Source organism: Aplidium turbinatum, chromosome 11 (genome assembly GCF_918807975.1).
Source record: "Aplidium turbinatum chromosome 11, kaAplTurb1.1, whole genome shotgun sequence".
NCBI lineage: Eukaryota > Metazoa > Chordata > Ascidiacea > Aplousobranchia > Polyclinidae > Aplidium > Aplidium turbinatum.
Genome location: NC_137482.1, coordinates 17649857 through 17676960, shown reverse-complemented (window position 1 = coordinate 17676960; position 27104 = coordinate 17649857). Strand labels below are relative to the sequence as shown.

Genomic DNA, 27104 nt, shown 5'->3' with positions numbered 1-27104 from the left:
GGCTAATTGTTCTGTGGAGTGACCATTCTGTTGCTCCGGTTTTCTTTGGTAAAGTTATGAATATGGAACGTACCATATCACTAGGGATGTAACCGGTGTCATAAATATGATTTATAATCTCAGTGGTTAGGTCTAAACTCCACTCATCTAAAGCTTCGAGATCAACTATTGTGGAATAAAATACAAAATTCTCTAGGGCAAATAAACAGAAGGCGTCGTTGGATTTAGAATTTTGTAATAGTTGAGGATTCTAATATATTCTAAGTTTGCATGCAGACGGCGACGCATGATACATGTCAATTTTATCTGAGCAAACATTGATAGTTCAAAAATAAATTTAATTCGTTTTTTAGTTTTAAGATCTCAATGGTTAGGTCTAAACCCCACTCATCTAAAGCTTCGATGATTTCAACTATAAAAGAAGCGATATTACAACATTCTCTAAATAAACAGAAGACGTCGTTGTCCATTTTATGTGAGCAAACAAGTTAAATTTAATAGTTCAAACATTTTTCGCTAAATTTCATTTCAATTTGTTTTTCTTTGTCGGAATGCAAAAGAAACGATGTTGGATTACAGAAGGATTATCGTTGGATTTTCAAAAAATTGCCAAATAGGGAACTAACCGCTAAAGACTGTAGCCCAATAGGGAACTAGCCGAATCGGATCAGCCAAATCGGACTAGCCGAATCGGGCTGTAGCCGAAAAGGGTAATAGCCGAATCGGATCAGCCCAATCCGACTAGCCGAATAGTAGCAGACCCCATAAGCCAAACCAATACAATTAAAAATCACACTACTGGCAAAAATGAAATAAGTAAAAAGCTACTGCACAAGTGCACAATGAATCACGTTTTTGGCAAGCAATGGCGTAGAATCAAATGTTATTAGGCTACTCCTCTGGTTATTGTCAAGACTGTTGAAGAAGTGTAAAAAGTGTGTTTTTCTAGAATTGGACAATATACCAATTTAGATTGGATCCAAAACTCATTCGCAATGCAAAAACAAACTACCGAACACCTCTCTTTTAAATCTCTGGAAAAATTTGCAGATCTATTTTTTGATTCTAAGTTGTGGTTTGAATTTTCTGGAAAAAAGTTTCACACATTTTGGCTTAGCCTAACGTTAGAGCGGAATATTCACCATTACATGGCTTAGCAGTAACCGCACTGCTGCCGTTTGTCTCCACTCTCCACGTGTGCGTGTCAGTGTTTTCAACGTTGATAAAATACCATTCCAGCGTAAGTAACATTGAAACCGCCTTGAAACCAGCATTGACAAACATCAAGCCAAGGCTGGGCTTGCTTTGTAGCAGAGAACAGTCGCACCCATCACACTGAATAAATGTGTTTACTTTTTGGTTTTGTTTCCAGCAGGCTACAAGTAGTGACTTCGATTACAGATAGCTTGTTGTTAGTTTTCGTTTAAATTAAGCCTTTCAATAAATATCAAAAACGTATATTTTGCATTGTTTATCCTTTTAACCGTAAAGGGTCGTGAAAAATTTTAGGAGATTAGAAGGGGTACCGAGCAAAAAACTTTGGGAAGCCCTGAACTAGTCTACGCGTAGTTGGGTTAGTTCTCCTACAATCTGACCACATAGTCACTGAACATCAGTTATTAACCTAGGCCTAGCTTACCAGCACTCCACGTCTGAACAACGGCAGGCACTTCTGTAATTGTGATCAATCAAATCAGTAAAAGCATGCTGGATGGATTGACTTTTGAACCCAAACACAAACGCAGAAAAACCGCTTGGTGCAGTAGTGATTTATTTTAACAGCTGATCCAGCTGACAAGGATGGTATTGTATCCGGTTTAATACAGTCCATATCGCATGATTTTTTATCTACAATTTAGTCATCAAGGTTTTCCATACTTTTTCAATACCACGAAGAGGTTTCACGAAATTCCCGACCTTTTCCCGGTCTGGAAAACAGGTTTTCAAATTCCCTACTTTTTCCCTACTTTCCCGACTGCGTGGGAACCCTGAATTACACAAAATGAAAATGCCTCAATTGCATTACAATTACATGAAAAACTGTAATTAATTACATCAATTATGATACAATTACCAATTACAATTGATCCAACTCTGCTGGACGCACTTATGAAGTCTGTGAAAGAAGCCTAGTAACAAAATACTATCAAAGATGTTTAACAGATTGTGTATCACCACCTGTTTGCCAAATCTGTTCTCTTTTGTGGCTTGGCGTCATACACTGTTTACTGGTGATTAGTTTGCCTTAAACTACGTTTTTGGCTTGTGCACTGCTGATATTTTGTTGTGAGCTACTGTTTTATTCCATGGTTTGGTTCATGCCCTGTTGCTGGTAGTTTGTCATGTGCTACTATTTTGTTCCGGGGCTTGGTTCATGCACTGTATGCTGATAGTTTTTCATCAGTGACTTTTATTCCGTGGCTTGGTTCATGCACTGTATGCTGATAGCTTTTCATCAGTGACTGTTTTATTCCACGGATTGGTTCGTGTACTGTATGCTGATAGTTTCTTGTCAATGACTTTTATTCCGTGGCTTGGTTCATGCACTGGTGTCAATGTTCAAAGCCATGTGACATCAACATTTTGCATCGACCAAGAGTGAAATCATCAAAAACCTGTAGATGGATGCTTAAACAATGTTTTGGCATATACGTAGCAGCAACCTCTACTTTTTTGCAGCATTGCCATATTTTTTTTCAAATAAAAAACTTAATTGGCTGTTTTCACCCGCAGAACATGCTCATAAACCTTTTTAATGTAAATTTTTGAATTCCTCACCCTCAAAAATGGTGGAATAGAGTTTTCTTCTGTCTTTTTAGCATAAGGGGAAAGCAGTAGAGCAAAAATCACTCAAGCGTGACTAATTTTTGCGACAATGCATAAAATTCGATTTGCGATATCTTGGCAACCGTTTGAGCTAAAACGCTCAAATTTTTTGCAATCTTATTTTTTCAATGAGATCTTTCCAATGAGACCAGTTTGGAAAAGATCCAAGAACGTGGGTGAACTCATTCTAAATTAAGCAGAGAATGACCCATGTACAAAATTACAAAGCATCTTAAATAGAGAAAAAAATCTAAATTTGGATAAAACAATCAAAATTTGCCGCAATTTTGAATTAAATCACCGAATTGTAGAAAAAACCGACTATACTGAAACAAATGTGCACAAGCTTGACCGCAAAAGTAAGGAATACGAATATAACAAAAGCGCAAATAGTCACATTGTTGTTGAATGTAAATTTTGTGGTTGAAAACATCGAAAAGGCAAATTCTTTTGTCCGCCTATGGAAAAACTTGCACTCCCTGTAAAGGAAGAAACCACTTTAAAGTTGTTTGTAAATAGAAAATTAACCAAGTCTATGATGACGAAGTGAAGCAATCGCCACATAACGAATGTGTGCTGACAGCGTATAGCCGTATACCTTCATGGAGTGAAAAATGAAACTATTAACTCGAGGCTAACAGCACTGCTGAAAGTAAACTCTTTCAATGTTCGATTTCAACTAGACACAGGAGCTGATGTTAACACAATCTCAAAGAAATTTGTACGTGAAGAGCAAATATCCAAATGAACGAAAGAACTGACCATGTGGAATAAAACATCGATGAAGCCCGCTGGAGAAACTACTTGCAACTACTTTGGATATTTGTAGTTTCAAGTAGTTTCTCCAACGGGCTTCATCGATGTTTTATTCCACATGGTCAGTTCTTTCGTGCATTTGGATATTTGCTATTTGCTCTTGGATATTTGATATATTCCTCATGATATTCTGAAACGGCCTTCAGTTGTGTCTGTTGCTACTCGATTAAACATTACTCCTATGCAACAGGCTGCTCTTACCAAAGCTGTAATGCAAGAGGCAGGAGGTGATCCACGTCGTGTGGCCAAGTCATACTCCACAGCTGATAAGGCTCGACAATCAACAACAAGTGCTATCGCAAAAGATGTTCGAGAAAATTGGATTGCCCCAAAAGCTGCAACACTTCATTGGGATGGCAAGCAGGTACCAACGCTCACAAACAAAAATTTTAAGGAAGATCAATTGCCTGTGTTGGTTGGAAAAGCCACTAATGTAAAGCTATTGGGAGTGGCAAGATATATACATACTCTTGGAAGTGATAAATCATCAGGTGATAATGATATCATTGCTTCGCACACTTACAAGTTTCTGCATTCATGGAAGTGCAAACAGTTCGTTGTCAACTTATGTTTTGACACAACAGCAGTGAACACTGGTCACCTTTCAGCTGCCTGTATTACCATTCACTCAAAACTGGATCGTGCTCTTCTGTGGAGTGCATGTCGCCATCATGTTGGAGAGGTAATCCTGCATCATGTGTTTAACGCTCTCAAAATTGAGACCTCAAAATCTCCAGAAGTGTCTTTGTTCTAAAGATTCCAAAAGAATTGGGAACACATATCTCATGGAAAGGAAGAAAATTTAACCAAAATTGACATTTCAATGTACAACGACGATGCGCAACAACTGCTTTCATCGTGTAAAAACAAGGTTTTAACCACAATTTGTAGAAGCGCTTCATACTGTAGGGAAGACTACAAGGAAATGGCGCTACTCTGCCAGGTAGTCCTCGGTGATGATGCCACAAAACAAGGAACACTCCACAGACCAGGGGCCATGCATAAAGCAAGGTGGATGTCAAAGATTCTTTATTCCATCAAAATATGCCTACTTGAAGAACAAATTTCTGTACTATCTCGAGAAACTGTAACAACACCACGTCAACAGGAAAAACTGAAAGAGTTTGTTGTTTTCATTGTCTATATTTATTGTGATTGGTGTCTCTTATGTCAGTCTGCTTCAAATGCCCCATGGCTTGATCTGTGCTTATACAAGACTCTGCTCAACTATAAAGCTGTCAACTCAACTATTTCTGTCAATGCTGTAACTGCCTTTGATAGACATTTGTGGTATCTAACTTCGGACCTGGTCGTTTTGGCGCTACAGTCAAACTTCGATACTATGCTACCCTTTGGGACCGAGAGAAAGTGGCATAGTAGCGAGGGTGGCATAGTAGCGAGAGTTTGTAAAAACAGCCTTGTGACATGACCATGTAATGCTACGTTATGTTGTACGATTATAATTGTACGAGGAAATCCAATCTGAGCCAGATGATGTTAATCTGCTCGAGATCTGGTAAGCGCTGCCTGCCGAGCAAAAGATGCACCAGAACAAAGAGATCGAGCTGTCTGACTTTCTTGAAGCTGATGAGCGCCTCGAGACTGGTAGATCTTTCACATTGGATGAGATTGCGAAATTCGACGACGAGGTGTGCAAAATTCACCGAAAGAACATGCGCCAGCTGACGATTCCTCATAGTTTTGGGCTGAGCTACAGTAGATAACTTGAGAGAACACATTAGCCTACATGCACATACATATATACTTTTGCCGTTTTACAATCGTTTCGTTCGTACCGTTAATTATTTCGTTAATACAATAACACTGTACTCTCATGTGGCATACTAGTGAGGGTAAGGGGTGGCATAGTAAATATATTTTCTATTGAATTTAGCTGGTGACGATCAAAAGTGGTATAGTAGCAAGGGTGGCATAATAGCAAAGTGGCATAGTATCGAAGTTTGAATGTATTCAGCAATGTAGTACCTCAACAGGAGCGCCGTGCCCTTGCAGATGCGTTGCAAGCCATACAGCCAGATGAATTGCCAAGCATGCCAAAATATCATCATGGTTCTAAATATGGCAAACCGTTGTTTCCAAAAGTTACAGAAGTGACAACCCTGGCTGATCTTGTGAACGAGGACTCTTGGTTTGCAGTCAAACTTCTTCACCTGGATATGACCTTCCTAGCAGAGGATGTTGACACTTGGAAGAACAGTGAACAATTCAAGGCAGCCAAGTTCATTGTGGATGGGCTAAATGTTGTGAATGACCATGCAGAGAGAGCAGTAAAGCTCACAACTGATTTTGCCTCAGCTGCAAGAAGAGAAGACCACTTCCAAAATCTTCTTCAAGTAGTTGAATGCGACCGCAAAGGGAAGCCAAATTTGCGAAAACGAGCAAAGTTGGAGTAGTGACAATTGGCGTTGTGATAAATTTTTGATGAAAATGTGATAAAACGTACATTTACCATATATTGTATGACAAAGCGCGATTACATAATTGTGACAAAAATGCACATTTACTTTGTATGACAAACTTTTATGCCTCAGATCAGACAATTCCTGAAAATGCATGTTTTTGCTATTTTATACCACAGATTGCGTCAAGATTTTCAGCTTCCTGGAATACAAACTTTGACTTCATTAACATCGGCTGTTAAAAATTTAAAAGACTTTTCCTTATTCACTGCTGTCTTTTCTAGTTTAACAGATAGGGAGAAAACTTGTGTTTTAATCTTGGATGAAAGTTATGTGAAGTCTATGTCGCAACAGCATGGAAGTACAGTTTTTGGAAAAGCGATTAATAACCCAAAGAAGTTAGCCAACACTGTGTTAAGTTTTATGGTGGTATGCTTGTTTGGTGGACCAAAATTTCTCTGCAAGATGTTACCTGTGAAGGGACTGACAGCCACTTTTCTGTATGAACAAACCAATTTGTTACTTGCTGAACTTAAAACGGCTGGAGCCAGAGTTGTTTCAATAATTTGTGATGGCAATAGAGTCAATCAAGCTTTCTTTAAAATGTTCGATACGAGCAGCAGCGAGCCATGGCGTACCAAAGATAATATGTTTATTTGATTTATTTTATTTGATTATGTAGACTTCTTAGAAAACGTTAGAAACAATTGGATCACAGAAGCTACTCAGGAAATAGAATTTTCCATCAATGGAGAGAAACAAACTGCAAGATGGGCTGATATAAAAAAGTTGTATCTTCTTGAGAGCAAACAAACTCTAAAAATGTCAAAATTGTCATAAGAAGAAATAAGGCCGAAACCAATTGAAAGACAAAAAGTGTCAACATGTCTGCAAGTATTTTGTGATGGAACAGTCTCTGCTTTAAAATCCCATCCAGGTATAAAAATTGCTGATGCCACTATCATTTTTTTGAAAAAAATCTTAGAATTTTGGAAGATTGTTAATGTCCATTGTTTGTTGACAGAACAGCGGATGCATGATGGACTGAGAGTTGCCATAACATCGCCACAACATGAAAACTTGTATAAGCTGGCAGAAATGAGTTTGTTTGCCGAAAACCTTAAACCAGGGGGATCTAAGCGTATTAAAAGTTTAACTCAAAATACTTCAGCAGGTCTCATGCAAACTTGTGGTGGCCTCATGGAATTAAGCAAATATTTGTTGCAAATGAAAGAATTTGAATATATTTTATTGGGCTGTTTTTCTTCTGATCCCATTGAGATCTCATTTAGTGTGAAGATCAGTTATTTATTTCAATGTAGATGTAAAACCAGTTATTTTTTCGTTACTTGAAAAGGGCTAACATGTGCATGGCCAAAAACGTTCGTAGATAGTTTTTGCTCAGTTTAATAAATTATGTTAAATGCCGTGTGGTTGCTTGGTTTCATCTGTTTATGGTTGAAGAAAGTCACCTCTTTACCAAAATTGTATCATTGAGAAAGAATTTGGTACGCTTCGCCAAGGATCAGGTTTCATCTGTTTATGGTTGAAGAAAGTCACCTCTTTACCAAAATTGTATCATTGAGAAAGAATTTGGTAAGCTTCGCCAAGGATCAATTCTGGAAAAAGTGGCTATTTCAAAAACAAACTTGTTGCTGAGGCTGAATGAAAGCACAGCTGAACATTTGTTTCAATTAGAAAGAGGACACTCTTGTTCCAAGTGTAACTTTGTCCTTAGTGAGCAACTGTGATGCATTTTGGACCATTTGCCAAAAATGGAAAAATCCCTTTCAATCGACTCCATTGTGGGGTTGATCTACATTGCTGGGTATATAATCCGAAAGGATGATGACCCAACTGAAAATAGTCACTTTTATTATGAAAAGAATGGTAGTTTTGTTAAAAACCTAAACCGTGGTGGTCTGTGCATTCTAGGTGACTCGGTGTGCCAGTGGACTATTTATGGCTATATTTTGTTCCTTGAAATAGTAGATCAATGTTGCAAAAAATCCTTGTGTGATGTATTGACAGTGGGATGCAAAACAGTACCAATTCGATGTGAAAAAACGTTACGCTATCACTTTAGCCAATATACTATTTAAAAACTATTGCTGCTTGTATTTTCCGACGTCTACCAAAGAAGTCAGGCAAAACATTTAGAAATTGAGTTAATTGAAAATATTTACCTGTCTTGTGCATTGAATGGACGATAGGCCTACTGCAGTTTTGTGCTATTTTTACTGCCATTGGTTGTTAAGATGTTTCATTTTATTTCAGTGTTGGAAGTTTTTATTTTATCATCTTGTGTATTAGTTTATGTGTGACATTTCTTGTCTCCAACTGTTACTGAGCATTTTGAATGCCTGATGTAGTTTGTTTTGATTTTCTCAGTATGTTTTGCATAGTGCTTCAAAACTAACACTTTTTCGACCATTTTAGCCTGAAAAAGTTTTTGCTGAGCTTTGTTAACCACACTTTTGTTTATGGTTACCTGCTGGAAAGTATTTTTATAGTGCTTTGTGCACCATACTATTGAAGGTTTTACTTGCTTAAAACTATTTTCGTAGCGGTTCGGCCCAGTAACGAATCCAGGAGGGGGGGTGAAGACCTTTTTATTTGGACAATTGGACATCCAGCACATTTTGCAATTTTTAATTAAGATTTTCTTGTTTTTATAATTAAAATTGTCATTAAGTCGAAATTCCAAAAGAACAAAAAACTGGAGAATCTCTCTTTAACTAAAAGTGTTTTTGGAAAGCGGGCACCTGGCAGACAAAGACAAACACATCTGAAACAATTTAACAACAAGACAGAAACAATCATCCATGCAACATATAATGGAAATAATGGAATATTTGGTCTAAGTAATTATTCATCTGAGGCCGTCGATGCCTGGTTCAGGCAAGAAGAAGATGTACCATATGAAGATGATAACCAGGACAGTGAACTTGAACTATTGCAAGATGTTACAGTGCTTCAAGTACTTGAAAGTTAAAGCATTCCATTTATAAATCAATCAAAACAAGAAACAACATCTTGTTGTTGAATTAAACGCCTGGTGAACAGTTTCATTCAATTTTCAGATATTATGATATTATTTACTATATCTAATGTTTGGGTGTCAGCTGACTTTGATGACCTTTTGGTCGCTGTCATCCTTGTTGTGCGAACTGTTTTACCATTTATATCTACGATGAATGTATTTTTTCGCCAACAAAAACAAACTAAACTGAACAATTAACAAGAACTCCTTTTTGTACATTTTTGTTTAATCGCAGGTTGGGTTGCCATTATAAATAGTATGTTGCTGTAAATGTTAGTAAGTTTGCAGAATTTTTTGGTGAGTTGGCAGTCAGTTTGGCAGAATTTGAAAGTGTTTGTCAGTTTGGACTGTCCACTATCTGGCAACACTGTTTATGTTTGTCTTGGACTCAGTATTTATCCCATAGTTCAAAAACACATTATGAAAATAATGCAACAAAAATTTTCAAATCTTTACATTAAAAAAATGGACACTTGATAAAATTAAAAATTCACAGAAAACCATGTTGCAGGCAAAAGCACTAAAATTTTGTAAGGGTCAAGCAATGTCAGGTAAGCTTTATCAGTTCAGGATGCCTCAGTCAGTGTATGTTTCAATGCATCACATGTTAATGCTCATGTAACTGAGCAGGTTGTAAGATATCTACAAATAAAATTGAAGTTACAATACAAAGTTTCAAACTATCATAGTTCCGAAAAAGTAGGTACCCAAGTAGACTAATTATGACCCTGCTTCTAATAAACGCAGTTTATCTCTTGACAATGATAAGGAACATAATCTTAATCTTCTGAACAAGTGCTTAACATTTGGACTTTGCACAACGTTTTTCTTCAATTCAGCTGATTCACTGTATTTGTGATTCCAACTTCAATTCCAACTCCAACTAAATTGGACACTAGCCGAGCAAGTGAATTTTTTTCTGGAAAGCTCAAAGCAGTATTCCGAGTGTGCCAAACTTCATGTTGCTGTTAAAATAGAATGGGTAGTTTTAATATAGTAAATACAGTTAATACAATTAAAATAAACCATTTTTTGACAAATGCACGCCTTATATTATGAACAATTTGAACTAACTTGTATAGTACACGTTTGATAATGAATAAACTCGACCAATAAATATATTTTAAACAGGCAAGATCTGCATTGACTAGTTACTAATTTTATTACAATTTTATCAAATACAGTTACTATTTACTAATAACCTTAACAGGCAGTTTCATTCTTACGGAACCCGAGAAACGTTGATTTGAGGGACTGCAAAGTAATATCAATGACGCATTTTCATTAGCATATTTAAAAAAACATTTTAACTGGAGTGATCAAATTTTGAACTTACCGTACTTACTTAGTTGTAACTAAAAAACATAAATCCCATCCAATTCAAGAATACAAAAAACAAAATAGCCGGGAAGGTAAAAGGAATAAGCAGCATGTAGTAATACCAAATATCTTCTTCATTAGAAAAATCCTAAAAAAAAATATATTTCAGTGTTTTCAAGAACCTAATAGGCCTATTAAAGTTGCAAAACAATTTTTTGCCTTTTGAACTAGACAACAAAAATTTTAAGGTTTTATGTTTGAAACCAGTATACAACTTTAGTCTCTGTTAATATGCTTTGTTTTGTAAACATGCAATTATTCTTGTATTGTACACTAGGGTTATGACTTGAAAAAAAAAGTTCAAAATTTTGTGTGTCCTGTAGTCACAAATGATGAACTTTTATGTCCTGATTTGAAAACTCACAAAAATTAAGACTGTTTAAACAAAAATCTCCCGCACCAAGGCTTTCTTTTGTAGATATAGAGTTATAGACTAATATCGACTAATTTGAATTTGCCTGACACAATTTCAATTGCAAAGATTTGAAATTTTATTTTGGTAAATTGTGATTGCACAGGTTAAATTATTCATATCATCATAGGCTTACCACAAGTCAAGTGAATCTGTTGAGAAGAATGTGGTGTCCTGGACGAAAAATCTTGCTATAAAGCCAAGAAGAAGAAACATGCCAATGATTGAAACCCTGAGTAATTATGTTTGCATTCCCAAAAAGAAAGACATTATCGGGCGATACCACTCACTTTTGGACCAAGCTGAGGACAAGATTACAAGAACAAATCTAATAGCTGATGAATTAATTATTTTCTGGGCAAAATTGAACTTTCCAGCGGTGACAAAGCAAACAGTAATCTCAAAGCTACAAAAATTGACGGAGAAAAATAAAAAAACAAAAATGGATTCATTTAAAGATGAAACAGAAAACCTGTTTGACATTACCAAGATAGAAGGAGAGTGGCTGAGCCAAGAAGACAAAAAAAAACTATATAATATAACCTACAAATTGAATCTAAAGGAAAAATTGGCTATACAACCAACAAAACTGCTCCAAAATCGTCAATCCACCCTTTAAATAGAGTGCGAACAGCAAGTGCTAGAATGCACGGGAAATTATATATTTGCAACAATTGTTCGTGCTATGCAATGACGATTTCTATTGATATTTCTCGGCGGACAAATATGAGCGATCTAGATGGTACTTCCAGTGGACATCACATGCTGTGATGGCGGACGTGACCGCCGTGAATTTCGAGGCCTGCAGAGCATTCCAGTACCAATGTGGCTTCACATCATGTCACACCAAATGAAGAAGATGAAACGACATCATGTGATGTCGAAAGTTGTACAAGTTATGCAGGTACAATTGCAGAATGCAGTGAAAATCAGGGACGCAACTAGGGGGGTCGTATAGTCGGCATGACAACTCCCTTTAAAATTTGCAAATTCAAGAAGACGGACGACTAACTAGACTGAGACTTACCTACTACTTAACGTGTGTCAGTTCAAGCTACGTTCTATGCATACCAAACTTGTTTCACGCTCAAGTCGCATAAACCGCAATAAAAATACTAACAGATCGTCATTTATTCACGCAATATGATGTCATAAAAACAAAATGGCTGACTTTCCAGAGTAGTAAAACTTGCAGTGCGGGAAACCGGCTCAGCTTTACGCTTACAATGGCATGAAAAAGAAGCTTTACAAAATCATCATTTTAACAAGTTTTCATTCTCAAGTTCAATCGTTTTCTTCTGCTGTCTTTGTTCTCTCAAAACAACACACGCGTGTCGCGCGCACACACACGTAAGGGACTTTTGTTAATCACATGCAGAAACGGATTGGCATGCACGACGCACGTGCCTTGCAGGCGTTTAGCGGTCGGCGGAGCAATTTTTTAAAAAATTTTTTTTTTTTATAATTCACATGTTTTATACTTATATCAATACTCTTTCATGTCAAATAAAAAATATGAATTAATTTTGATAACTACTATGATAAAAGCTAAATTTTATGACTTGCAAATTTTGCACTTTTTTACACTTATTGTACAAGATTTTTGTCTATGACATCACAATTTACATTATTGCTTGCTGATGACATCACAATTTACATATTGTTTGTCATGACAATTGCTATGTAGCTCATGAATGAATTGAATACTGGTAATGCACTTAGGTTTATTGTTGTAGTGCAATTTTTCGTTTGTCATAAGAGGATGTGACCGTGTTTGCCGAACGACGCAAAAATGTAATGACGAACGGGAAATTATGACAAACGGAAATTACCCAGAGAAATTCTCAAATTCCAGAAAATTAAAAACTCTAACTTCATTACTCATAGTTGAAAAGACATAAAAAATAGGGCTGTAGGCTACTCAAATTAAAATTTAACCACAAAAATGCAGCAGCCTAACGATTGAGTCAATTCGGGTCAAAATTTAGTTAAAAATAAAAAATAAAAGAACGCTTCCATGTAGTATCGAACTCATTCCCTCTAGAGCACCAGCCGGAGACTTATCCTACGCGCCACCGAATCAGTTGAACATAACTGCCAAATTTAGAACTTATATAGGCACTCTTCTCGTCTTTTGCTTTGAAAGAGAAAAAGAAAAAAATGCCTATATAGTGACGTCATGAAACTCATGACCAGTCAAATAGTGTTTCAGATTCAAAGACCGGCGCCGGTCAAATAACCACTGCCAAAAAAAATGAAAAAATTACCGAATAGGGATCGGACTCACCGAAACAGGCCACTCCGGAAATTGCAGCAGTGATTATATAACTGAATAAGTTTGTCCTAGAGTTAGGTTGAATTACAAGTTTACTCAAGGATTTGTAAAACAAAAGGAGTAGGATAAAAGCTACTAAATTTTCATAAACTGTAGTTCCCACACTAAAAAGTAGGTTATAAACATTCTAACTATATAGCCTAATGTAGTAATGTACATCAAATAGCCTATTAAATTATACCATTTTTTGGGGAGATTCCAGTGTTGCTTTTTGGCAATGACATTCAAGATAATAATAATCTATGCAAAAATTTTGCAGGTACTTGCTTTTCTATTGACTAGAACTCACAACCTACACAAAAATATTAATAACAGCTCAGGTGTATACACTGAGAGACAAACCAGCGCAGCTTGATGTTGAAGCTTCTTTGTTCACAAAATCATGTGCTAACCAACTGAGCTATATGGCTAAGCATCTCTAAGACACTCTTATTGTAATTATGGTCATATACACTAAACTCGCTGTGAGGTATGACACTCTCATTGACTACTTTACCATGTGGACTGTCTTTGGGCTTTACTTTGAAGTCTGAAAAAACGTGTTGTCACTTGGATCAAACCATGGCCTACCAGAAGTGAAGATATGAACCACTCCACTATTGAGATGGTTCCAAAACAATAAATAGCACTGCACAAACAATGATTGATTTTCACAGGCCAACAAAAAAAAAATTTTCTTAAAGGCACGACATGTTAGAGTCATTTTAAGGTATTTCGATGCCCTTGATTCCGAAAATACACTTGTTTTTTTGAATTGGCTCTAGTTTTTAAGATACAGCAAAAACTTTTTTTGCAATTTTGAGCCCCTATAGATTTAACTTGGCGTCTCATTGCCTCCAACCCTCGACGAGAGGAACTTAATGATGATGATGATAGATTTAACGTCGTGTCGTTTATTACATACACAAAACTGAAAGTAATCCCAGGCACATTTCTCAGTTGTATAGACGCTATTTGGAACCAATCACACTGATTACAACCCAAACAAACAGCTATTTAACGTTTACTGGCCCAGTAACAATCAAAATGACGTGAAGCAAGCCTGAGGATACAATATGTAGAATATATAACTCGTCCCGATGTATGAGGGTACGACATCGGCAGGGGACGATATCGTCGCCACCCTAGCCAAGTAAGCAAAACAAAGCTATCGATAAACAAACGCAACTCTTTATTATGGTAAGCTTACTGAGCAACACCCCATCCAGGTATGAAGGCCATTTATATAATCAAAGAACACAAAATTATGTTCTTCAGTAAAGTAGCTGCTTAGAATTTTATCCTTTTTACGAAAGAACGTAATCTTGGCCTTGGAGTCAAGAATGCCACATTGATCGAGATGAGGAGCCAAGATTCCAGCTGCCACTTTTGATAACTAAATCTCTAACTACAATAGGTGGTAGGGATGGGCAAAATAAAATATTTAGCTATGCTAGAATATACTGAAACCGAAAATAGAATACAGATATCTATTCTAGAATAATTGACAGTTTTTACCATCGACACATTTTAATGATTTTTATGAGTTTAAAAAAACAATCACAAAAATTGCTTATTGTAGTACTGTATACCAAATTTAGACTTTCTAAATGTTCACCACTCCAGTCAAACAGGATCTCAACTTGGTGGCAGTTAAACCTGCACTCGAAAAACATCTCTGAAGAAGCAGATGTGGCAGGTACCGGTACACAAACATATTTTAAAGGAAGTGGCTATTTTTCCACAATCAAGTGTTGCCAGAGTTAGGATTAAAGTTAGGAAGGGTTAAGGTGAGGGTTAGAGTTAGGAATAAATTAGGGTTTTGATCTTTGCCCGGGAATAACATTTTTTCCAAAATACAAGTTTTTGTTTTACATAGCTTAACTTTTCTCAAATTAGGACAGAATTTCTTATCTGGCAACACTATTCAGGCTATTATTACACTATATAGTGTAAATATAGCCACAGCCTATTTTAAAACTAACTGTTATAAACAAGAAAATTGGTTTTTGTTTGCTTTCCACCAAACAGGGTGTTTTCAACAGATGTAGTGGATGGTTTCAACAACGTGAGGTAGGTAGCTATTTCTGAAGGTGGGGAAGCCAAATTTGCTGATTCATCTTCACTACTGCATGCAGCATCTTCAATCCCACAGCTCAACAAGTCGTCTATGTCACTGTACTAGCATAGTAAAAACTAAGACAAAGCCCACTACCAGGGGTCGATGTTAACTTTTTTTTCACTAGCCCACCGGACTAGTTGCTCCCCGTTTTCACTAGCCCGCACGATTTTTCACTGGTCTGACCAGTTTACTGACTTTTCACTTAAAATCTGATGACGTATTAACAATAGCGATAACTACCCAGCTAACACGGGAGCAAGTCTTTTAGGCGCAGACAGTTAGGCGCCGGTCAAATAGGCACGCACACTGTGGCATCTAGATATTTAGGTGCGGACCACTGTGGCGCCCATTCATTTAGCTGCTATTCCTAGTAAAGTCTGCAGATTGTATCAGCTTGGCAGGTAGGGCAATGCTTTTCACACAAAATGTTAAATTGAACAAAAAAATATGTCATGGCTTCCCCTTCCGTGTGTAAAGGTGCTTAAACCGGCAATGCTTTTCACACAAAATGTTATATTGAACAGTTAATCAATCAATCATTTTATTTTTCGTCATTAACGCGTCCGGGACGAAAAAGATACTAACTACAAAAATCGATATAAACCTATACCAGCACATTAACAAACGGGAAAAGGTGGCAAAACCTTGAAAGGTTTAAAACAAGCCTGAATGAAAAATTATGTAGTAGGCTATATATATATCAGTATTGTGAAGAAAGGGGCGTTCTTCCCGGCTATCAGCACAAGGCTGAGCACTCACTAGTACAGCGAGCAACTGCGATTCGCCAACCATAACGGTGTAGCTTCCACGCTAGCCATTCAGACTTTCCAATCAACAATATGTTTCTCGGCAGCCGATTTGTAGCAAGAATTGACAGCGATAGACACATGTTTCGCCCATGAGGCTGGGCTCATCAGTATCGCACCGTATTCTGCCACAAATTTATTCGACCACCGCTTTACCAGTCAGTTTAACTGCCGAGAAACATATTGTTGATTGGAAAGTCTGAATGGCTAGCGTGGAAGCTACACCGTTATGGTTGGCGAATCGCAGTTGCTCGCTGTACTAGTGAGTGCTCAGCCTTGTGCTGATAGCCGGGAAGAACGCCCCTTTCTTCACAATGTCCTCTGCCCTGGCGCCTGCTGGTTTTGTTGGCTCTTTCTTTGTTTCCACAAAGATAAGAGTTAAACTGACTGGTAAAGCGGTGGTCGAATAAATTTGTGGCAGAATACGGTGCGATACTGATGAGCCCAGCCTCATGGGCGAAACACGTGTCTATCGCTGTCAATTCTTGCTACAAATCGGCTGCCGAGAAATATATATCAGTAGTTAGCACGGCCACATAACCCAAAAAATAAAACAAAAACAGAGAGAAGCACACATGTAGTAATGAATGACAGCCTAATGAAAAGTGTTGTGGATTAAATTTGCCAGTTCCAATATAGTTGCCAGATTAAATTTGCCAGTTCCAAAATATATTGTATTTTAATGCGAGGCTTGAGTGAGGAGTAACTTAGTTTTCCGTCAAAACCCCTACTAGGTTTAATAGCGAGCAAAGTCGCACCATTATGCTTGCAACTTGTAGCTAGGGTTCATATGCCTCATAGAAATGTGTTCATGTAGTAGAGCGTTGTCTCATACGAACTTGCCACACGACCAATTCATCCCGAGTAGAAGTAATTGCTAAAGATAATAGATTAAGTAAAGTTCCATCTGGCTGCAACCTGTGTTCAGGATGCGTAGCAAATGTCCTGTGGAGATGTGCTAATATCAAGAGTAGTAGAGCGTTGTCTTGCACTTCATCTCCACACGCGCATTCACTAAACAACATATTTTTCTGTTTAATATAACATATTCTATGAAAAGCATTGCTCTACCTACCAAGCTGATACAACCTGCAGACTTTACTACGAATAGCACCTAATTGAACCGGCTCCGCACCTAGATATCTAGACGCCACAGTGTGCGCGCCTAAAAGACGTGGACCCGTTAACACTCAGCGTTAGACACTTCGTAGTAACGTTGAATCAGCATTTGATCAAGATACATCAGCAACAAAAACCAGGGTTGCCAGATACTCAAGCTATAGTAAGGCCAAATCCATTATAAAATAAGGCCAAAAAAAGGCCAAATTTTTATTTACTTCTAAGGCTAAATAAACGCTAACAACTTAATTGAAATAATTTTTTGAAAATGCCATTTTACGATCAAATATGACAGATAATAATTTAGCACTGTCAGAGCATAATGACCGGTTCGTTTGCATAATTTGATTAATGAAAAATTACTGTAGTAGCAGATAAACTAGAAACCATTATTACTTCAATTCATGAACAGTGCTATTCGGAACATCTAGCTAAGCAATAAGCATGAATTTGTCTTATTGAGTATATGTACCAGGGATGTCTACAACTACAGGATTGGAAACTATCTTCAGTGCTATCCTATACATGACTACAGAAGAATTATTAAAATAAAACACTGTTTGTATCAACTAAAGATGGTATAAAATTTAATTTTGCAATAACAATATAAAATATAGCCTTCACTCACATCAAAACTTATTTGATGTATAGAAGTTTAAAACCACGAATCTAAAAAATCAAAAATAAACGAATGCAAAGATTCCCTGTCGTTCTGTAGCATTTTGCGTATTGCAAACCGGATCAGAAGTAAACGTAGAGTGTTCAACAATCAGTGAAATGTGTTGTCGTCTGGCTTTTATACTAAACTTATTCACAGACCAACCCAGTACGAAATCGATACGTTTAAGATGTCATAAGAACTAAAACTAATACTCGGTTTTGAAATTATTTAGCAGCAAACAAAATACGACAAGATTGCACAAATGGAATGCAAACACATCACATTAACAAACAAGGCAAGTGTATACTTTACGGCAGGTGCAACTTAATAGAACCGCCCTGTCCACCGCTAACACATTCTCTACTCTCTACCTATGTCTCTACTCACTAATTAAAATTAAAACAAATATAGGTCAGCCTCTAAGTGATACTTTTATATTACAATTGAAATTGAATTTCCTTAAAATAATACTTTCTAAACCGGTCAAAACTTGCAGCCATAAAAAGGGCCAAATAAGGCCAGATTTTCTGGCCTTATTTGCATCAATTTTTTTAGGCCAACTGCAATTTAAAAAGGCCAGTTTTCTGGAATTTGGCCTAAAAAACGGCCATCTGGCAACCCTGACAAAAACGTCAATTTCGCTAACTGCTGTTTGCTGGGATGCTGGCGACATGCAGGGTTGCCAACCTGTCTTCACCAAAAAAGCCAGACATAGTCACAAAAAAAAGCCTAAAAAAAGCCAGCAAAAAACAACTGAAAAAGCCAAGAAAAAACCAATTAGTATTCATTAAACATACACATATAAAAAGTGCACAACCAAATAGTGTCTCACCGAACTTTGACTTCAGCGACAACGCAGAAACATAGTTAATGAAAAGACACGTAACTAGAAAATTTTCTAGTTTCGGCTTCAAAACGAAATTCGGTCGAACACTACAACCAAATATATAATAAGGTAGAAATTACTGCTCGAATTGACGCAGACCGAATTTTTTTCCTAAAAAAAGTCGCGAAAGATAAAATTAAGCCAAAATTATAATTAATATAAATAAAATTAGCCAAAGCCAAAATAAAATTAAGATAAAATTAAGCCATGTTGGCTTTTTATTAATTTGACAAAAAATCGATGAAACATGAAAAAAAGCCAGAAAAAGCAAAAATTCTCGAATGCACCATAACGTTTGATACACACATGCTAGAAGGTTGGTTTTGGTGTCTATAGATGCATAATACACATGTTTATATCTGCTCTAAAGACATGTATTCTTTAAAATGCTTATAAATTAAGTTATGTGCAAAAACATGATTTTTTTCATTAAAATTCAATGAAAAAGTATAACTTTTATTTTAGCTGCCTCTGTAATAGCAACCGTCGCTCTGAAAGACCATGATATTATAATAACAAATGAAGAAACCACGTTTGTCATAGACCGTTGCAAGTTGCAAAAAGAACGAGCTAAATACAGCTGAAGAAATGTTGAACGATGATGAGTTGTATATTCAAACGTCGATGGAATATATGTAGATGAAAAAAAAGATTCAACTCAAAGTGCTACCCAAATTAACGGTTAATATTATCGCAATTCTGTGCTTGAAGTCAATAGTGAAATAGTCATTGCTTTTTGACTAACGACTTCCAACCTTCCAACTTTGAATAAAATTGTAAGGAACGTAGAAACGAAGGTGTTACGGACAATATCTGTACAAATCAAACGTCACATAAAACCGTTCAGGTCTACTGAGTCTTGGCGTCTGACTTAATGGAATATCACTAAAAAATAAGCAAAGATTGCATCACCATTGTCACACTTGTTGAAACATTACATCATCGTTAAATCTTGAATTACGAGATATGGTGTAAGCCAAATTGAACAGGTGTTTGAATAGCTTCATAATGCTTATCATTATTACGTCACAGAAGATGGTTACGTGCGTTTGGAATATTGCAATCTATTCTCGTCAATCTTAAAATTGTTGCTTGAAAAGTTGGTCGCATATTAAAATGGTTTTGTTTGTGTTTACCAACTAGACGAAATTTCCGTCTTTATCTCAGTAATTTGTATTGTATTGACAAGTTTTAGTGGGTACGGTGTTTTCACTCATTCTTCGACAGCCTTGAGGCTATTTTTACAGGAATACAATTCTTGAATAGACGTTTTCAGAAGAGTGTTTCTTTCGGTCATATTTATGTAACAAATTTCCCACGAAGACATTATGGTTTACCGTTGTGACCATCTGTAGACAAAAATATTACGTTCAGCAAACGAAAGACCAGAACAAAATCAGTCTATTAGTATCTGGAAGGCAGGGTTGCAGCGGAAATCCACGTCTGATTGTCGACACTTTACACTGAACAGTGTGAACATTTTATTACATTGATGTTCTTTCTATGCATTAAATGTTACCCAACCTGTCTTCTTTTTAACCTTTGACTCAAGTTCCACAACTTCCATATGTGTTGAGTTAAGATGGTATATTGTCAAAAAGAGACGGGTTCAATTGTGATGTGGAATAGTCACTGCACACTCTTATTACGGCACGTTCATCCGATAGATTCACACATCATAAAAGAAAATCGAACCACGTGCCCACGTTTCGCTAAGTCGCGAAAACACTAGTTAGAAAAATAGAGAAAGAATAACGAGAGATTGTCGCTCAAGCGTGACAGTGCATCGCAATGATGACGTCACCATTGTGCCACAATCTATGTCACAATACGGAGACAGATAGCTTATGGCCATAATTTCGTGAACAACAGCGTGTTTTGAGCAATTCGTTGTGCAATGCGAGTTTCCATACATTCCGTACTACAAACGCAAGACAATTCTACCAAGATAAACGCTTGTTTTTTCCATCCATCGTTATCAGCTTAATTTTTTGTATAATTTTAATAAGATTTAGGCTAGCCTACATCGAACATGCAAAACTGTCTTCAGCATACAAACACGAAAAAGCGAGCATGTTTGTCGCACGAAAAATAGCGTATTTGTTTGTTTTCTTTTACCACTCACACCAGGAATACAAGAAAATAAACATGCGCCATTTTGTGGGACGTATTTGTATGCTGAAGACAGTTTTGTGTGTTCGGTGCGAATCTCGCCTTAGACTACAACCAGTAGCATTGTGTGAAAGTGGGACAAGTTGGACAACACCACTGGCTAATCCGGCCTAATAGAAGAAAGTTAGAAGCCTAATCTTGCAAAGTTGCAATAGGTGGTACTGGTAGAGAACTGACTGACCTCACCTGTACGCTCTGTTATGTGTTGAGGTTTTTGAATTGGTTTGATGTATTGCATCTGGATTCTGTGTTTTATGTTATGGTTGAATAAATTTGTTTTGTTGATGGAAAAGTTATTTTATGTCTTCAGTAAAACTGCAATCGATACGGTGGTGGCTGGCGAGTCTGAAGGGGATACCAAGGCTGGCAAGTCGCAGCAATTTCCTTATTCTCACAACACTACCAGGGCAGTAGTTTGTAGCACGTTAAACATGCGTTGTTTAAATTGCAGACAGTTTTGTAGTGCAGCTGGTACAGTTAGCAAATGTTATGTAGAGCATATTTAAAGAATACTTGTTCGGAAAGACAGTTGACTTGAAACGTTACCAAAGGGCTAAGTTCTGGAACAAGCTTGTTTTGATTGATCAATTGAATCCTTATCCTCGGACTGAGAAGGCTTATTTGAGAAATAGCTTAGTGCCATTAAATGGAAAGCTGTCTTTAAGACATAGCCGTACCAGCCAGGGGGCAGGGGGGAAGCTGCCCCCCTGTTGTTTCAAAACATCTTGAATTCGGACAAAATCTTGCAATTATTAGGGAAAAAATTGCTATATGAAAAGCTACAAAATTGCATGAATTAAGGAAAACTAAATAAACTAAGTACAGCTTCTTATTTGCACAAGAAATGTGTCGCAAAATTTTCATTTGGCACACCTGTATTGATGTATATATTGTATTGCATTGTGATTTTTGTTTGTCGAATCCATGCTTACACCCGGTGGTTGAAGATTTAGATTAAGTGGACGGGAAAGCAAGGAAGCCAATCTTCGTGTCCACCTTCAGGCATGTCTTTAAGTGTCCTTCCAAAGACACAGCTGTGTGCTCATGAGCGGTGTCGAACCGGCGCCCTTTCGATTGCCATTCCAGGGCTCTCACCACTCGGCTATGCATGGTGATTAAACTGTAGTACGAAATGCATTTAACCAACTGCATCATGCCAATTCGGGCAGCCACCAAAATATGTCTCTAATAACTTACTTTTGTGAAACTGCCGAAGTCAAATAATCAAATACTTTAATTTTTTGTTTACATTGCCAGACTATTGTGTGATTGTTACATTGCCACTTTAGCCAGCTATAGCAAATATTTGTATAAAATAATTTTTAGAGTAAATTAACTACCGGTAGATTTTTTACAAAAACGCTATTTTAGGAAATATTTAAAAAACTACATTACCTAGACCCATAAAATGTATTAAACACTCATAGGAATATTGGTGTTCTGGAACTTTTGGTGTGTATTAGAGCTTTCTAACTATATAGTGGTTTTCAAGTTACGCCATTTTTTTTAAAATTTGGGTTGTTTCCATGAAAACGTAAAGAAAATAGGCGTCAAACATCAATGAAATTTAAAAATTTTTATATTAGCATTAGTTTTGACCCCAAACACAACTTTTTGCCAGCCAACAGCAAGATCAGTGAAAGTAAGGTTTTTTTGGTACACCCTACTGAGCACTCTATCAAAAAACCATGTGAGGTAGTTGTTCCAGTGAAACCCTTACATTCTAAAGCACCACCATCCGCACATGAAATGATGACCTAACCTGCTATCCCAGTCCCCAACTAAAACACACGGTTTTGAAAATTGAATATCAACCCGTTACAAATAACGTTCGTCTTTTCACCAAACATGAAAACGTAAGAAATAGAAATACGAAATGAAACATACTATAGCATTATGCGAACCTTCTTATATGTTTACGGTTTGGCAAAAAAGCATCCGGGCCAGTGCCCAAGCGTCCCTACAAGGACTCATCTAACTTCTAACTTATATTCAGAAAAAATTGTAAGAGAAAAATGAAATATTTTGCTTTGGGCTCACAGCCATACACGGTACACGACAACTGGGCGAGACAAAGTGGGCGGTACCCACTTGAGCGAGACCAGGTGGGCGATGAGACAAGTAGGCGACGGACCAAGTGGGCGATGAGCCAAGTGGGCGACGGACTAAGTGGGCGACGGCCAAAGTGGGCGACGGAAGCGAAAGTTTAGCCGTTCGGAAAAAAAAATACGACTTTTAATTTTTACTTTAAAATACAATGATTGATTTGTGGAAGGGAGGCAATGAAAGTTCTCGCGCTGAGTTTCACGAAGCATTGGAAGCAACATTTTCATTATTTTTTGTAGTCTAGTAATAGCGCTTGCTGTTTGATGTTAATTTGCATTGTGACATCATCTTGACACATTATTTTGCAATTTGCGGCATCAGGGTTTATCGTGAAGCTTAAGAGAAACCTCTCTGAAAAGAGACAAACGAATGGCCAAAGAGTAGTTTAAGTCAGTTATGAACGCTCCCTAACCGTTATCAAAGCTTGTCAGTATAAAATATGACTTTTAATTTTTACTTTAAAATACAATGGTTGATTTGTGGAAGTGAGGCAATGAGAGTTCTCACGCTGAGTTTCACAAAGCATTGGAAGCAACATTTTCATTATTTTTTGTAGTCTAGTAATAGCGCTTGCTGTTTGATGTTAATTTGCATTGTGACATCATCTTGACACATTATTTTGCAATTTGCAGCGTCAGGGTTTATCGTGAAGCTTAAGAGAAACCTCTCAGAAAAGAGACAAACGAATGGCCAAAGAGTGGTTTAAGTCAGTTATGAATGTTCCCTAACCGTTATCAAAGCTTGTCAGTATAAAATATGACTAGGGCCATTTTGTTTATGACCTAAAAATTGAAAAATATGACTTTATTTTTAGAGCATCAAAGTTATGCTAATCTCCGTAGTTAATGATTCGTATGTAAGTTTTTACATATATTTTAAACAATAACACACTCGAACAACTAACAAAAACTTCTGTTTCGCTTGAAAATCACTACAAACATTCCAATGTCTAATGCATGTACCTACCAAACCAGCTACTTAGTAGTTAAGATCTCAGCACTGGCTGACCTAGTGACCTACCGCAAGTGTTTATAATATTCAGAGACTGGATTATGTGTTGCAAAATAATGTGTTAAGATGATGTCACAATGCAAATTAACATCAAACAGCAAGCGCTATTACTAGACTACAAAAAATAATGAAAATGTTGCTTCCAATGCTTTGTGTAACTCAGCGTGAGAACTCTCATTGCCTCCTTTCCACAAATCAATTATTGTATTTTAAAGTAAAAATTAAAAGTGTTTTTTTTTCCGAACGGCTAAACTTTCGCTTCCGTCACCCACTTTGGCCGTCGCCCACTTGGATCGTCGCCCACTTGGTCCGTCGCCCACTTGACTCGTCGCCCACTTGTCTCGTCGCCCACCTGGTCTCGCCCAAGTGGGTATCGCCCACTTTGTCTCGCCCAGTTGTCGTCTACCGGCCATACATATTTATAGATTTATCAAACCAAAAAGTTGATTAAAAATAACCTTACAAAGCTCGATTTGTAGGCCACAGTTCGTATACCATGTGCTGGCTCCATATCTCACAAAAGGTCCACCTTGAACATTGTATAGTGAACACTAAAACTTATTCAAGAAAATACTCTGGAGCTATTTCTATAGCTACAATGTTATTCTAACCAAAGAAAAAAAAAAGAAGTTATTATCAGCAATCTGAAGAAAGCAATTTGGAATCTAAAATACCCACTTTTTACATCCTTGTAGGGACGCGCGGGCAGTCGGGCACTAGGCAGTCGGGCACTAATGGGTTAATGATAACATCTTTACTTTCCTTTGCATAATATTAATAGCAAATATTCCATTGTTATGAACTTCTATGACATTTTTACCTATATTTGTTATTTCTTTGCTGTATTTTTGTTGTTACATTGAGCAGTACTATGATATCTTTCGCTGTGAATCTTGTACAGCTTTGCAACTGTTAAGAAGTTGTTGTTGTTTTAAATGGTTTTTGCAGTAGATTTCACTAGCTAATTAATATTTGTGTTTTTATTGCTCTTTTAGGTGCTAAAGAAGTTGCCATTACGGTTGCGAAAGCTTGATCACTAAAACAAGTTTCCCAAACTGATTTTGTTTACGTGTTATGTTTTATCATTTGGTTGTATTAGGCGGGACTTAGAAAAGATTAATTGGCAAAAAGTCATGCTCTTATAGGCTGAAAATATTGATCATGATTTGACAATTCCATCAAACCAAAATTTATGCCTCCCTGGACTGTTGTTTAACCCCTTGAGCATACCCCTTTAAGATGACCAATTGGTTAGTGGTTACTACAGAATACAGATATTTTCATTCAATGTTGCCATATGAAATAACATTATCACTTTTAAACCTTTTTTGTCTTACAAAATAAATTAATTTATAGATATGAAAAGTTTTCTTTAATTGACCAGAAGCAAAGATTGAACCCTTGTAACTTTGTAAATGCAGTTCAAACAGTTCCTGTAGACATTTTAATTTGATAATTTGTGGATGGGAGGCTATGAGAGTTCTCACGCTGAGTTTCACGAAGCATTGGAAGCAACATTTTCATTATTTTTTGTAGCCTAGTAATAGCACTTGCAGTTTGATGTTAATTTGCATTGTGACATCATTTTGACACATTATTTTGCAACACACAATCCAGTCTCTGAATATTATAAACACTTGCGCAGGGCTGCAATTTTTTCTTGCTTGTCAAACGACCAAAAATTCTGCGTTTGTTTGTCAAGTAGGAATATGACGTTACAAGAGTCAGATAAACGTTTGGCCGCGAATTACCGCACAAGTTGTGTGGATGTACACCAGAGTTACTTAAGTTTTTAATCGCACGCTGGTTGAGTCATTGCAAAAAAGTATCAAGCGCTAAGTTGTGTACCTACCAGAAGTGTATATTGTTTGTTTTGCTCTAGGAAGGGAACTGTTGTAAACGCGAAACCGAGGATCGCAAAAGAAAAAAGCCCTTAGGCTAACCGCTAGCATAACCCACTGCGAGATTTTTTCTTTTGATATATATCTCTTTAGTCTTGCATAGTACGTAAATGGTTATGCATGTACCGTCCCGCACGCAAACACAGTTAGGAGCGAAATATGCAAGTTACCAAATGCTTGATGCCAGGTATTAGAACTTCAATCGAAATATTTTCCTGTAGTGTTCAAAATGTTTTTCAGGAAGATAACTCCATTCCATAAAAATAGCGGCTTTTGTGACGGTATTTCTGAACATCTGGTCGAAAACTAGGCTGTTTTCTAGATGTGAAAAACTTTTGTAACAAATATCCAACAAAATCATTTTAACAGTGCAATATTGTTAATTAGCTCATATGGTAAAATACAAACTGGCATAGACGTTGACAACTAAAAGTAGCCTACGTTATTTCATCTATAAAAGAAACCAGTTGTGTCGAATAGCACAAAATGTGTGTGGCAAAATGTTTGTTGCCAGGCGTTAGAACTCGATCAAAGCATTTTTCCTCAGTGTTCAAAATGGCGATGCGGATGCCTTGGGAATTTCTCGCATGAAGCGTCACTTTTAGACCTTGCCCTGATGTACCTGGAGCAAGAAAATTTACGTAAGCTGCACTCTTATGATTGCATCAAGTAATGCTCTCTCCACCCCCGATTGTTCCTCGACCTGACTTGACGTCCTCAATTTTTTTTTCTTTTTTTTTTTTAAAAAAATTCCGCAAGGCACGGTGTATGTCGAACAGTGACGGCACGTGTCGAGCGGCATTGCCGCCAAAACAGGCAAAAATCACAACCCTGCACTTGCAATAGGTCACTAGGTCAGCCAGTGCTGAGGTTTGCCTTAAAAAAATTGCATCAAAACCTGATGTAACACTAAAAGATTTCAGAAAAGCAATTAACAAAAGTGGTCTGTTTAGGTACCACAAACAGTAAATATTTTTAAAATGTCCAAAATTTTGTAACCCCCGTGTTCAAGGGGGTAAACATGGTTTTTTATCACTAAAAATAAGTTATTTGGTGTTTTTACATGTTTCTCCATATTTTGAGGGGGTTGGAGCAAAATTTTTGGTTTA

At 37.0% G+C, this 27104-nt stretch overlaps 1 long non-coding RNA gene across 1 annotated transcript; it reads right to left on the bottom strand.

The window, feature by feature from the left end:
• Positions 1-8640: 8640 nt before the first annotated feature.
• Positions 8641-13525, bottom strand: LOC145780067 (uncharacterized). The gene is made up of 3 exons (XR_014290593.1): positions 13414-13525; positions 10442-10573; positions 8641-10070 (listed from the first exon to the last, which is right to left on the bottom strand). It is a non-coding gene; the product is annotated as an uncharacterized LOC145780067 (long non-coding RNA).
• Positions 13526-27104: the final 13579 nt, after the last annotated feature.